General features: G+C 51.1%; 1 protein-coding gene across 1 annotated transcript in view; it reads right to left on the reverse strand.

Annotated features, from left to right (window-relative positions):
* The window catches only part of Fis1 (fission, mitochondrial 1), a 47850-nt gene that overhangs the window by 26997 nt on the left and 6122 nt on the right, over nucleotides 1–14731 (reverse strand). The gene's annotated exons all lie outside the window — the stretch shown is intronic.

A 14731-nucleotide genomic window follows, 5' to 3' on the forward strand; every position in this document is an offset into this window, starting at 1 on the left:
AAAAAAAAAAACAAAAAAACAAAACCAAGAATCACTGCTTAAGAGACGGTCCAACTGTTGTTTATATTGTGGTATCTTGTGTAGTTCCTAACATGGGGAATGCATTTTTTTCTTCAGTTACAGGATGTCTCAGCCCTTCACCGTACCCAGTATCTTGTCCCTCTGGACGACTGGCCACAGACAAGAGTTGGCTGAGAATGTTTTTCAACCTCAGAGTAACTCTCATCAGCTCCAACCTAGCTGCCTGCTTTTCATTGTGTGAACATTGAAACAGAAAGAGGGAGAACAATTGAATCAGATATCAAAGCAAATTATACAGTGAGATAATTAAGTGCTGGAGAAGGTTCAAGCAGATTCAAGGTTAACAGTCAACTTGAACAAGAATCTAACAATAAAGGCAGAATTTCGAAATAGCAGGGAAGAGAGGGATTCATTAGAAACAATTGGGTAATCACTGGAGAGTGGGAAAGAGTTGGTGCTTATTCTACTTGGACCCAAGCCAGGCCTTATATATTAGGCAGGTGCTCTACCACTGAGCCACACCCCAGTCCCTCACTGGGAGATTCTAGGCAGGGGCTCTACCACTGAGCCACATGCCAGTCCCTCACTGGGAGATTCTAAGCAGGGGCTCTACCACTGAGCAATACCCCAGCCCCTCACTGGGGGATTCTAGGCAGGGGCTCTACCACCGAGCCACATCCCAGCCCCTCACTGGGGTTTTAAGTTAATTAAAAGAAAGCATGAGGGGTATGTGGACAAGCATAGGAAGGCTAGGCATGGTGGCACACAGCCGTTAGCACAAATGAGGTCGAGACAGGAGGATCAGCAACACGCCAGCCATGATGCTCAGTAAAGTGTTTGTGTGCACACAAGTACCAGGATTTGATCCTTAGAACCTATGTAAAAAAGTTGGGCCTGGTGGCATGTCCTTGTAGGTCATATGGTGGCAGACAGATCCCCAGGGCTGCACTGCCCATAAGGCCTGGTCTACTCAGTGAGCTCTGAACTGGAGAAAAACCATGACTCAGGAGACAATGTGGATTGTGTTGGAGAAAGATAATGTGACCCATGACCCACACACACGTGTACACATACCACCCTCCACAAAAGGCCAAATACATTTTTTAGAAATAAGTGAGGCTGAGTCTCATGTCTGGATGAGTTTATTCAGTTTTACAGTGCCGGCACTGGCGGGAACAACAGTGACTGTCACGAACAGCAGTGACTGTCGCAAACACAAAACAGTTTTCCTGGAGGCTCCCAACCTTCCAAACATCATTACATCTACCTTGGAAAGCATCCTGGGGATGTGGGAGGCACCAGTCAGCATCCCCATGCACCCTCCCTCCTTTCCACTCAACAGAGACCCACCACAGTGACCGCCTGAAGGCTTTCAAGATCAGGAAACTCATTCAATGGTCAGAGAATTCACACTGGGGAAAAGCCCTATGCTAGGGAAGGTGTGCCAATCAATCCCTCTCCCTAGTACTTCGGAGCTAATTAGACAGCCGGGATTGTGTAGCAGACAGAGACCCTGGAGGATAATGGGCGGTGAAGAGCCTTTGTCAGAATCCTAACCTACAGACTGTGCGGGCTACTTCATGTCAGACACTATCAGCTAAGTCATCTGAACCCTAAATCAGTCACAACTAAGGGCTATGACAATGCCCTTAGGAGAAGCTGGCAGGGGTTTGTGTTCAGGGTGGCTGTTTGCTTGGAGAGGAAGCTGCAAGAGGAATTGGCCTGCAGGGATGGCCCTGGGCTTCTCATCAGAGAATGCACAGGAATGAAATGGCACCCATAAAGGTTGGTGGGGGGGGGCTTAACCACATCACCTCATGGCATGAAGCCCTCGTGTAAAGAAGCAGGGAAAGCTGATGCTTCCCTTTATTGGATAGAAGAGAATCCAAAGCTGTGATCTCTATAGGGAGGCTTCCTGGGTTTGGGAGTGGGGGAGACTTTGGGTTCCAAGTGTCAGCAATAGCTTGGTGAGTCTGTTACAGTCTTGAGGCAAATCTATAATCCCAGTGATTCAGTAGGCTAAGCAGGAGAAAGGATGTGAGTGAGTCTAAGGCCAGCCTGGGCTACAGAGTGAGATTCAGGCCAGCCTAGGCAACTCAATAAGAGCTTGTCTCAAAATCAAAAGTCAAAAGAGGCTTAGCAGTAGAGCCCCTGCCTAGAATCCCCCAGTGAGGGGCTGGGGTGTGGCTCAGTGGTAGTGCCCCTGCCTAGAATCCCCCAGTGAGGGGCTAGGGTGTGGCTCAGTGGTAGAGCCCCTGCCTAGAATCCCCCAGTGAGGGGCTGGGGTGTGGCTCAGTGGTAGAGCACCTGCCTAGAATCCCCCAGTGAGGGGCTGGGGCGTAGCTCAGTGGTAGAGCACCTGCCTAGAATCCCCCAGTGAGGGGCTGGGGTGTGGCTCAGTGGTAGAGCACCTGCCTAGAATCCCCCAGTGAGGGGCTGGGGTGTGGCTCAGTGAGAGAAAACTTTCCAGAATGTGTGAGGTCCAAGGTTCAATCTCTGGTACTATCTATACAAAAAATTATCGGGGAGGGGGACACATTTAAACGTTTCTTTTTTGCTTTTTTCACTCCCAGTCCAAGCTTTTGCTCCTTTTCTGCCACAAAGGAGTGTCTTTCCCTCTGTGTGACTCACCTTCCCTGTCCCTTTTACAAGCTGAGATTCACTTGGCTGGTTTTAGTCTATTCTCATCAAGCGAATGAAGTCTACTCTAGACAACTGTGAGCTGCTGGCCTCCGCATTTGGCTCCAGGTGCCAAGGCACGCCCTGAGGGTTGGTGTCAGTCTGTGTCACAGCTTCTCACTGATGCCCCAGAGAGAGAGCAGCTCTTGCTAGAGTCTCTTTGTAACGGGGCAATGGGTGTTTGTCAGCTTCAAATCAGGCACCAGAAGCCTGGCCCTTTCACTTAGAAAACACAGATTCAAGGGGGAGAGGCCAGGCCTTGAATCCAGCTTCTCCAATGATCTTGCTCTCCTGTCTCCACTCCCAAGGGGTAGGATTACAAGCCCATACAGCCATGCCTAGTTTATGCGGTGCTGGGGATCAAAGTCAGGGCTTTGTGCCAGCTTGGCAAGCACTCTGCCAACCGAACCACACCCCCAGCCTCCCCATCTCCCAGGGCTTAGCTGCGTGAAAGGGATGCAGGTTGGTGGCTTGCACTTCTGGCTCCTGCCTTCACCACTTGAACAAAAGGTAGAAGAAAAAAGGGAGCGAGAGAGAAGAGGTGAGGAGTGAAGATGGCATATGCCCGAGCATAGAGAAGGGCAGCAGGCACTGGTTAGCACTGTTCCTCCCAAGAGGACCATCTGAAAACACTCGGGCTGGCTCCTGACCATGGCCTTTGCACCTGCTGGCTCCAGGTGCCACAAACTGCTCCTGAGCTCCTGTGCACTGCTAACAACAGCCAGCTGTAGATACTGGCGCTGCCTTCAGAGGTCACTCACGCGGTCTATTCTGACTTCTCTTTAGGCTCCGGGTCTCAGGCACTAACACCCACGACTGCCCCCCCCCCCAAAGTGTCTTTTTTTTTCTTCTAAAAAGTTATGCCTCGGCCCTGTCTGAGAAGACTTGGGCTCATGCATATGGAAATTTCCAGAACTATTTATCCTTCCTGGTCTGTGTCCAGTAAGCCTGAAGGGTTATGACTGATCGCGGAGGTTGGTTTGTTCCTGTCGATTTCCTACCATCTGAGCCGGATTTCTCCCAACATTTAGGAAGAAAAGCAGCTGGGGTTGTTTACTCCGTTCAGAGAGGCCCACAGAGCAGCAATGAGGGGCAGGGAGGCAGCGAAGTTCTGTGAAGAGCTGAGGAATGTTCCAGGCCACAGGGGCAGCACGGGACTCAGGGGACGGCAGTCTCCTAAGGCAGGCAGGTGTGATGGCTCAACAGTGTCGTCAGGAACCAAAGCTTCTTTCTCTCATCTTATCCTGGTCTCCCTGTAAGTCTATGAGCAGAACTGAATCGTACGGCCACTTCTAAGTCAATCAACAGCAAAAGCAAACAACACGAGCTTGCTCCAGTGACACAGACAGGTGGGGATGGGCCTGGTGGGGCACAGGGCAGTGAGGCGGGCGGCTCTGAGCGTTCTCTCCTTTTCCTTTGTTCCACAGGAAGTGGATCTTCCCCATATCACAGACTTGTTTCCTATTTCCTCACTAACTTCCTCCATTGTGATTGTGGCCAGAACATTAGCCCATCAAAGTCCTACTGACCATCATAACATCTTGTTATATACTGTCCATGAGTCAGGTTTCAGGTTCAGATTCCAAAAAAAATCTAACCGGCCTGACTGGATTTCCTTCCATTTTTCAGTCAAATGACTTTAAAAGTTGCTGGCCAGCCTGCATTAGATTCTGGTCCAAAGAAGAGATCTCATGCACAGAGGCAGAATCTTTTCGTATATGACTGCCTGAGGTGGTACTGGCTAGAGAGAGGCCAGGTAAAGTAGAGTGCAGTGGAGAGGGATAGTCCTAGCGTGGGCTCGGACAGCCCAGACAGCAAAAGAGGAAGAGAGTGGACACATAAAAAAGGTAGAGGCACCAGGCACCTGCCTGCCAAAGCCCTTTCCGGCACCCCAGCCCCAGGTGATATCACAGGGAGAAGATGAACCCAAAGGGAAGACATAGCAGAGGCTCCAGACACAGAGCCTTACCTGGACCGTGTCCATGATCTCCAGCCAATCCAGGGAGATCCCAGTGGAGCAAAGATCAACCCTAACAATGCCTGATTTGTAGAGTCGAGGGCATAACCAGAGGCTTCTGAATCTGCCCCAACTCAAGAATCCTGAAGTTTCTACCCAGATCAGATAAGTTAGTGTCTGCTGCTGGTTGGGAGCTTGTGCCTCTCAATGGGGAGCAGATGGTTTTGCAAAGGATTGGGCAGGTTTGGGTAGGCTGAAGATGAGATTGTAGAAACAGGCCAGAGTCCTGGAAGCAGGCTACTTATCCCAGTGAACAAAACGGAAACTCCTGCAACCAACATGGGGACTGTCCGGGCAGTCACCGGGCTTCTTTACCCAGGAGCTGCGAGGCTTTGAGAGATGAGTAAAGTCCCACGCCTGTTTCCCCCAGCTGTCACATGGCCCAAAGACTTATTCCTAAGAATTGTTGAGAAGATTAAACGAGACACTGCATGGGACTCCCAGGTCACTGTGAGGACTAATAGGTTAGGTACTGTTAAGAGCGTCTCTCTATCTACAGTGCTTGGAAAAAAAGAGAAGAAAAAGAGCATCTCTCACATACTTCAGAGGCAGAGGCAGGTGGATCTCTGAGTTTGAGGACAGCCTGGTCTACAGAGCTAGTTCCAGGACAGGTCTCAAAGCTACAGAGAAAACCCTGTCTCGAAAAACAAACAAATAAAACCACAAAACAATAGTGTGTTGGGGGAGTCAGGGACCTCAAGAATGGCTGGGAGCTCTGCTGGTGATCTCAGAATGGGAAATAGGGTGAAGGGGAATCCAGCATGACACTTAAATTATTCTTCAGAAAGGGTTTCAAGGCCGGGCAGTGGTGGCACACGCCTTTAATCCCAGCACTCGGGAGGCAGAGGCAGGCGGATCTCTGGGAGTTCGAGGCCAGCCTGGTCTACAAGAGCTAGTTCCGGGACAGGCACCAAAGCTACAGAGAAACCCTGTTTCGAAATACCAAAAAAAAAAAAATAAATAAATAAAATAAAGGATTTCGAGTATGTCACCCAGGCAGGCAAGCACACTCTGAGGACAAGGATGACTTGGAACTCTTGAGAATGTCTTGTTGCTGAGACACCTGGTGTGTGTGTGCTGCCAAGACCAGCCAGGGGGCATCTGTCTTGAGCAGGTTCCTAGAAGTCCCGTTTAGGGCAGACTTCAGAGCTCCCTGGGGTGCCCTGGTTAGGGTACACTCTCACTTCAGGCCTTCGTTCCTTCAAGAGCCGAGCTTAAATTTCCTCTACTTCTGTCCCCTCCTCTACCCACTTGTGCCATTTCTTATTGAAGTGGCCTTGGGACAGTCATTATAGATGCTACTAGAGAGAATGATCTAGAGACTTAGTACAAATTATATTCTAGCAGTGCGCTTCCAGGACAGGATCATGGAATACTGGAGACAAACGGGTCTGTGTGTGGCCTGTCCACATGTCCCCAAGTGCTGGGATTACAAGCATGTACCACCACAGCTGGCTTATGGAACACGAGAAAAGGAGCCCAGGGCTTTGGGCCCACTAAGCGTGCACCCTACTAATTGAACTATACGCCCATCCCCTAAGGTACTTGCTTTAAAAGGTTAGAAGGGAGCAGTGGCCATACGAGAACTTGGGTTTAGAGACATTTGCCACCCCCCCCCTTTTCATCCATGACACAAGAGATTTTTTACAACCAACAAGGATAGACCCCCCCATCTCAGCTGTATACTGAAAGGAAGGGAGTGACCTTCACACGGGGATGGAGGCCGGGCAGCTCAGTGCTCCCCTTCACTAATTCTCTATGTCTTACTGCCATAAACAGTCTGCCTTGGTGTCATAGAAGCCGAGCCAGCTTCCCCCACAAGCTGGACGTGGTAAACAGACACACCAGTGCCCGTTCTTGTTTACACATCAAGTGTCCTTTCCCAAGGTCATTCCTTTGTCTGAGCACAAGGCCAACTAAGCAGTGAAGTCTCCTTGATAGAGGGGAGGCAACGGGGCTCCTGGGGGATCTTTAGGGCCTGGTGAGTGGGGTGGTAGGGTGGTAGAGGAAGCAATAAGAAATTCCCTTCCTCCCCTTGCGACCTTGAAGGGAAAGAAAGGAAACCATCTGGAAAAGGCGAGCTTCATCTTCCAAGGCCAATGGCCAGAGCCCTCTCCTTATGCCACAGTGTCCATAGCGACACAGCTACCAAGCCCCAGCACCGTCCTTGAAGGCTCCATGGAGAACGCAAAGGACAAGATGTGGCTCACCTTCAAATGTTAGATCTGTCAGAGAAGGAAAAAATACGGTATAAATAGATCGTAGATGAAGATAACATTTGCAGACATCAAATTCTCACAGAAATGTGTCAGTGTGTAGAGCCCACAGAATCTCCAGAGGGCTTCCGAGAAGAGAGGGTCTTTGGGCAGGCTTGAAAGATGGGCAGAGAGCCGGCATCTGCCTCTTACTTGTAATTCCATTGTTCAATAGGCTGAGACAAGGGAATGGCAAGTTTGAGGCTAGCCTGCGTTATATAGGTGGTCCTGGGCTGTATGAGAAAGGTAGCTGAATAAATCAGAGCAAGCAAGCCACACTCCTCCACAGTCTCTGCCTCAGTTCCTGCCTCCACGTTCCTGCTTTGCACTCCGGCCCTGGCTTCCCTATATGATGGGTTGGACCTTGGGACAAATCAGTGGACTCTTTTCCCTAGGTCGCCTTTGGTGGCAGTATTCACAACAGGCACAGAAAACATGCGAAGACAAAACTCAACCCCTTTGGGCCTCGTTCTGCCCAGGCGTTTGGATGTGTTGGACTCGAGCGTCCAAACACCGAGGAGGAGTCGCCCCCAGAGACCATCCCATACACCACAGCCGATGTAAAAGCATGAGGATTTTATTAATTCTGTCATGACAGGGTCCCCCAGCATTCGGGAAGCCGAGGGACCCTGAATAGCGGGTACAGTCTATTTTTAAAGGGGCCACAGAAGCAAGGGGGGTTGTTCTTTGACTATTTTGATTGGCTTATTTGAAAGGGCTGTTACCAATAATTGACTGGAGAGCTGTTGCCAGATCAGATGAGGTAAGAGGTCATTTTAACCCCGTTTCCCAGTGGACCGAACCAAAGCATACGTATATGGGTAATTGTTCAGGAACTGAGCACGTGCGAGTGTAGCTGTTAGGTCCTTGGTTCCCAGGGGAGGAGGGAAAGCACTATGGCACAGAGGCTGAGAGGATTCAAAAATGGCTTTAGGATTGTCTTAAAGTCTTACAGATGGGACGCAGTAGCTAACCAACACATTTGCGTGGCTGAGCGGGCCTTTGAATGCCGTGAATAAGGGAAATTTTCCATTCACTCCGTAATTCATACTGGAGAGACTCCCGATGAATGCAGAAAGGGAGGACTGGATGGAGGCGAGCAGCCATAGAGAGGGGAAAATCACAGGGCGGATACAGCACCTGAATAGGCTCGAACCCACGTCAGAGCGCATCACTCCAGAGAGCGTCACAGGAGACAGCGCACCCTCTACACGTGGAAGCCCACCGCTCCCAGAAGCGTCAGATGAGCCATTTGGAGTGAAAGCCTTTGAATGAAATGAATCGGGGGTGGTGACGGTTCAGGGGACAAATCAAGCCTTATTCATCAGCTGAAGGTTCTGGCTGGAAAGAGGGTGGATGCTTGTCATCAGTGACGAAGCTCCGGGGGCGCTCCCATCTCCCAAGACAAGGATAGCAAAGATGGGGCCCAAAGAGGACAGTGATGGAGCTCGGAGCACTTACAACCTCAAGTGCTCACACAGGAGGAGACGGATTTAGAAGGTGGTCTCGACAAGTCTCGTGCTCTTAGCAGCGGATGTGACAGAGAGCCAGGTGTGGAGGTGGAGGCCAGCAATCCCAGCACTTGGGAGACCGAGGCAAAAGGATCAAGGGTTTGAGAGGGGCTGGCGAGGTGGCTCAGTGTGTAAAGGTGCTCACGGCCAAAGCTGGGTCCTACTAGGAGGAAGGCGAGACAATAAGATGTCTTCTGACCTTCACACTCACACAGCAGATGTGCCCCCCCCCAATAAGTGACTGTAATTAAAAAAAAAGTAATGTAAGTAAATAAATGAATTAATTTCAAGAGCGTTTGGGCCAAGCCAGAGCTACACAGACTCTGCCTCAAAATTAGGAAGGAACCTGAGTTAGTGGAGCGCTTGCCTGGCAGGCACAGGGTCCTGAGGACCCTCGGCAGCACCACACAAACTGGCCTAAGGATGCGCTCCTGTGGTGGCAGCGTTTGGGAGGCAGAGACGGGAAGATCTGGAGTTCAAGGTCATCTGTGCCTACACAGAGTGAGGCCCGGAAGGCTGGCAGGCAGGGAGGGGGCGAGGGCAGAACCAGAAAGCCTGGGTTTAAAGGAGTAATGATGCCTTTGGGGCAGAGATCTCCAGATGACTCACGGTTCTGCACAGGCGAGCTCTGGGGGGCCATGAAGGGTCCCCCATCCCTGTATAGAAGAGGAGAATCCAGGCTCTGTGGTTTCGGAAGCTCCCTTCTCCCTCTGGGCTACATGCTTTCTTCATAGCCCCTGTCTCCTCTTTATCCCTCAGCAAGATTCAGGCCCTTTCCTTAGTCCCTTGTCTAAGCCTTGTGAGGGCTCCTAACACCCCAAACTCCAGGTACTCTGCCCGCCAGCAATAGGCAGGAAGGCCTAACTGCCTGTGCATTCCATAAGCTGTTGCTATGGCTGGCTAAATTGTGACAAAATCTTCAGGGCACCTGTCCTATTTAGTACTGGTGCTGGGATACAAGACAAGGAAGAAGGCAGTGTCAGCTACAAGCAGCGGGGTGGCCTTGGGCTTCTAGGGGTACCTGTGTCCAGAGGTTACAGAAAGAGATGTAGAAGAGAGAACTGCCTGAGCAGGGAGGGAGAACTGTGGCCCCGTGGCTGCCCTGTGTGTGTTAGGCTGAGCTTATTCCTCATGGCATCCCTGCAAGCCCAGCCACGGACTCTGCGCCTGTCAGAGATAAAGCTAGGTGTGGCAATGCGGGCTGTAATCCCAGCACTGGGCGAGACTGAGGTAGCAAGATCTTGAGCTCCAGGCCAGTCTGAGCTACAGTCAAGAGCGAGCAGTGGCTCAGGTCTGTAATCCTACCACTCAGGACTGTAGGGGAGGAGGTTGGGGGTTCAAGGCCGGCATCAGCTATGCCATGAGTTTGAGGCTAGCATGGGTTATATGAGACACTGTTTCAAAAACACAACAACCAGACAAAAACAAAAACAGATACAGAACCCAAACCAAAGAAAGAAACTAAGTACACGTGTAATCATAAGTGGCAGAGCCCACACCGGAGGCTGTTGAAGCCATACCTGTCTTAGACCAAACCACATTGCCTCTCTAACACCAAAGGGGACAAGGGGCACAACTGGTGACATCACCTGCTACTGGGGATGTATTTTTAGAGACTCCAGGGGCACTAGGGAGCCCTGTGAACCGGAAGGTCAAGGGTGAAACAGACATGCACCCACTTAGCGCACCTCCCCCGACCCCCACAGGGGACCCGGGCAATGTGGAGCTGGGGAAACAGACAGGTCCGACCCCAGGCTCTCCATGGACTCCCATTCTAGAAGAGGGGCAGGCAGTCCAGCTTGCTAAGTGTTTTGAAAGTGGATTGCTGGGCCCCAGGGGAGCTTGGGGGGGGGGGATTACATCATCTGACACCACAGAGTCCGCAGAGACTTCTGGGAAGGTGATCTCTGGTGAAATGCAGGGAGAGAACCTTCCAGGAAGTGCCTGGACAGACCTGACTTTGCAGGACAAGTGTGGAGGCTGCTGAAGGAAGCCTAAGGTGATCAGGAAGTAGAGGAAGTTGGGTATGGCTGTGCAAGCCTGGAACCCCTGAACGGCAGAGGCAGGGGCAGAAGGCTAGCAAACTCCAGGCCAGAGCTTTGGAGTGAGACCCTGTCTTAAACAAACACAAACCACCACCACCAACAACAACAACCAAACCCAAAAGGCAAAGAAAGCAAACAGGGGGAGGGGTCTGTTTGCGTGACCCAGTGACCTTGGTAAGGTGTTCTGGCTCTCTCCTCTGGGCGAGTGGGGAGGCGGGGGAGGGGAGCAGTCTGAGTGGCTCTGTAACCTATTGTTAAAGCCCAAGGCTGCAAAATGAAGGAAGATCTGTCAAATGCAGGCAACATCAGTTAGCGAGTGAATTCTCTTCTTCCTCACAAGCCAAGGTTTGTGTGTGTGTGTGTGTGTGTGTGTGTGTGTGTGTGTGTGTGCGCGCGCGTGCGCGCACGCATACAACCTTGGGGATTGTTCTCAGACATGAAGCACTTTTCTCTCCTCTTTCTAGATTATTTACTTATTTTATGTGTGTTGGTGTTTTGCTTGCATGTGTGTCTGAGTGAGGGTGTCAGATCCCCGGGACTAGAGAGTTATAGACCGTGTGAGCTGCCATGTGGGTACTGAGACTTGAACCCAGTTCCTCTGGAAGAGCAGCCAAGTGTGCTTAACCACTGAGCCATCTCTCCAGCTCCAAGCTTGTCTCTTTTAAGGCAGGGTCCCTAAGTGGTCAGCCATTAGGCTAGGCTCACTCATGCCCCACCTCTCTGTTGTTGGCATTACAAGCGTGAGGCCCCAGGCTGGCTGGCCTTATGTGTGGTTTCTGGGGAGTCAATGCAGGGTTTTGTGCTTGTAAGACAAGCAGTTTATCAGTGGAGCTAGCCAGTCAACAAGAATATCCTCCCCGCCCCAACAGGATCTCACCAAGTACCCTCCCTGTCTGGCTGTCCCAGAACTCTCTATGCTGGTCAGGATTGCCTCAAACCCACAGAGATCCACCTGCCTCTGCCTCTGCCACTGCGTAAGATCCAATCCCAACTCCCAAAGTTTCTTATAGGTACAGAGAGCAGAGTGAGCCAGGAGTGGCTCGGGGTGACCTGGTTAAAACAATCTCTGTTTTCTGTCCCTGGAGAAGGCTCGGAAGGGCTGGAAGATCAGGTTCCTGGGCTGCTGTCTGCAGCAGGCTCTGTAAAGGACATTCATGGACACATATCGCCCCCTTGTGTCTGCATGCAGTATCGCCTAGAAGAGCAAGCAGGCCTGCTGATAAACAGGCCCAGCGTTTCTAGCCCATGCCCGCGGTGCGCGGAGCTGGCGGCCTGAGATTCCACTTTTAAAGTCATCAGCGAGGAAAGCGTACAAACACGCACGAGCATGCTCATCTAGTCAGCAAGTGTCCCAAGAGTATTCAGATATCACCCATGGTTCTTCACCATCGCAAACTAGACTTTCCCCACATTATTATTTTTACTTTAGTTATTAATAGGAAAACTGTAATACAAAGTTTTAAAAAATAGCAGAAGTGGGCTGGTGAGATGGCTCAGTGGGTAAATGTGTTTTGTGTGTGAGTCTGACCACCTAAATTTGATTCCTGGGACCTATAGCAGAAAGAGCCAACTCCCAAAAGCTGGCCTGTGCAAGCCTGGAGGGACATGTATGCACACACGCACACACACACACACACACACACACACACACACAGCCCACCACCACCACCACCACCACCAATCCCCAAACACACAAAGGTCAGAAGCAATAGAACAGTGACTCAGGGGGCTCCTAAGTGGAAGCCAGCTGCTGAGATTGAGCTGATGCTGGCCCGTAAACCACCCTTCCGGCAGACTCCAGCTCCCTTCCTTCCAAATTGGGCTAGGATTCCAGATGAATGGCTGCCCTCTGTGTTCCTTGGGTCCTTTCAGCTCGCACACCTGCCAAGGGAAGGGGCTGCCTTTCCTGTGTGGTCCTCGACTTCCCTCCAAAGCATCACATGTAAAACATCTTTCCTACAAAGTTACAGGGACGATTATACAAACCATAAAAATGTGCTGTTGCAGCCGGGTGGTGGTGGCGCACACCTTTAATCCCAGTACTTGGAAGGCAGAGGCAGGTGGATCTCTGTGAGTCTGAGTTTGCTAGCCTGGTCTAGCTACAGTGTGAATTTCAGGCCAGCTGGGGCTACATAGAAAACTATGTCTCAAAGGGGGGGGGGCAGGTTGTTAGAAAGTGTGTGTGTGTGTGTGTGTGTGTGTGTGTGAGAGAGAGAGAGGGGGGGGGGGGGGAGGGGGCTGGCGAAATGGCTCAGATGCCACACAAGTCTGCGGACCTGGGTTTGACCCCTGACATCTATATCAAAAAGCCCAGCAAGGTGGTGTGCACACGTCTGTAAGTCCCAGAGAGAAGATGAGAGGCTGAAGACAGGAAGGAAGCAAGGCCGGAAGTTCAGGGGCCTCTTAGCCTGGGTCCACAAGCGTGGAAGGAGCAAGAGACACCCCCAACAAGAAGGAAGTTGTCTTCTGACTTCCACATGTGCTACAGCACATGTGTGTCTTTATCTTTCTCTCAGATACATACACACAAACACACACACTAAATCAAATTAAATCAAATAACACGTAAATGAACTAAATCGAAACAAGCTTGCTCAAGCATAAGTCATGAAGGTGAGTCAGAGCCGGGCCACCTCTGCGGGGACCTGGAGCCAAGGCCAGGCTTCCTTGCCCAACCCTTGCTAGTATCTATCAGCAAGAGTCTGTCGTTCAGAGGGCATCGTCTTGGATCAGAGGGCTTGGGTCAATCTTCCATCAGCGTGAACCTGCTGTGGCACAGGGCCAGGTATAGTAAAAGGGACAGGGCACTGGCTTCTGATGCTTGGAGTCCTGTCATCTGAGACAGGCTGACCTTGGGAGGTCTCTGGTCTGTGGCATCTTCCATGGAGCCAGACCATTAGGGGAAATCCTTGACTTCTGGCTTTCTTTTCTCACTATGTGGCCCATACAGGCCTCGAACCTGTGGTCCTCCTACTTCAGCCTCCTGGGTGCCATGGTTACAGTGTGTACCATCGTGCCTGGCTCCCAGCAATTTTCCTTTTCTCTTCTTCTCCCCCAACCTATGTTTCCCTTCTTTTGGACACAGAGTCTTGCTATGTAGCTCTGGCTGGCCTAAAACTCACTATGAAGACCAGGCTGGTCTTGAACTCACAGAGATCCACCTTCCTGTGCCTCCCTGGTACTGGGACTGCAACATGAAACCACATGCAGCTCTCAGCAAGGAGGCACCAGCTATGATCTCTCCATGCGTCTCTCTGAAAGCTCCCTGTGGAGTGGGTGCAGCTTCGAGTCAAGCCTATGATAAGCCTGGAATTGCCCGCAGATTCCAAGTGGGGTGTTTCAGGGACTGACCACGAACACAGAGTCTGCTCAGTCCCTGCCGATCACTCCCTAGGGTGGTTTCCTATCAAGTCCGACAGCGGAAGGGAGAAAGGCCTTCTCACAATATGTGGCACTGCTGTTTGATCTGAGATGTCCTCCGAAGGCTCACATCTGAATGCGTGGTCCCTGGCTCGTGCTGCTCTTTTTCTTTTTATGTGTATTTGTGTGGGTAGGCAGGATACGTGAGGGCCAGTGTCTGAGAAAGCCAGAAGAGGCTGTCAGAGTGGTTGTGAGCTGCCCAATGTGGGTGCTAGGAACCAAACTCAGTCTTTTCTAAGAGCAGGAAGCACTCTAACGGCGGGGCAGGCTCTCCCGCCTCTAGTGAAGGCTGTGGAGGCCTGGCTGGCGGAAGCAGGTCACTGTGGCAGGCCTCTGAGGACTGTACCCACTTCTGGTTCGTCCACCTTCGCTATCCACCGCCACAGGGGTCTCTGCCACACGCTCCTGCTACCCTGAGCTCTGCCCTGCCTTCCTGCTGTGAAGGACTGAATCCTCCAGACCCTGCTTCTCGCCCTTCCTGATGCCTCAACCCTTTGACGCAACCGTAACATTGTTTCTTTGCTACTTCACAACTGTGATTTTGCTACTGTTATGAATCATAATGTAAATATCTGATATTCAGGGGATCTGATATGTGATCCCTATGAAAGGGCCCTTTGACCTCATAAAGGTTGACCCACAGGTTGAGAACCACTGTTTTAAACTATGGGCTTAAATAAATTCTTCTTCCCTTTAGCTGTCTAACAAATTTTAAACTCTCTCTCTCTCTCTCTCTCTCTCTCTCTCTCTCTCTCTCTCTCTCTCTCTCTCTCTCTGTGTGTG

The sequence above is a fragment of the Microtus ochrogaster genome, chromosome 2 (genome assembly GCF_000317375.1).
Source record: "Microtus ochrogaster isolate Prairie Vole_2 chromosome 2, MicOch1.0, whole genome shotgun sequence".
NCBI lineage: Eukaryota > Metazoa > Chordata > Mammalia > Rodentia > Cricetidae > Microtus > Microtus ochrogaster.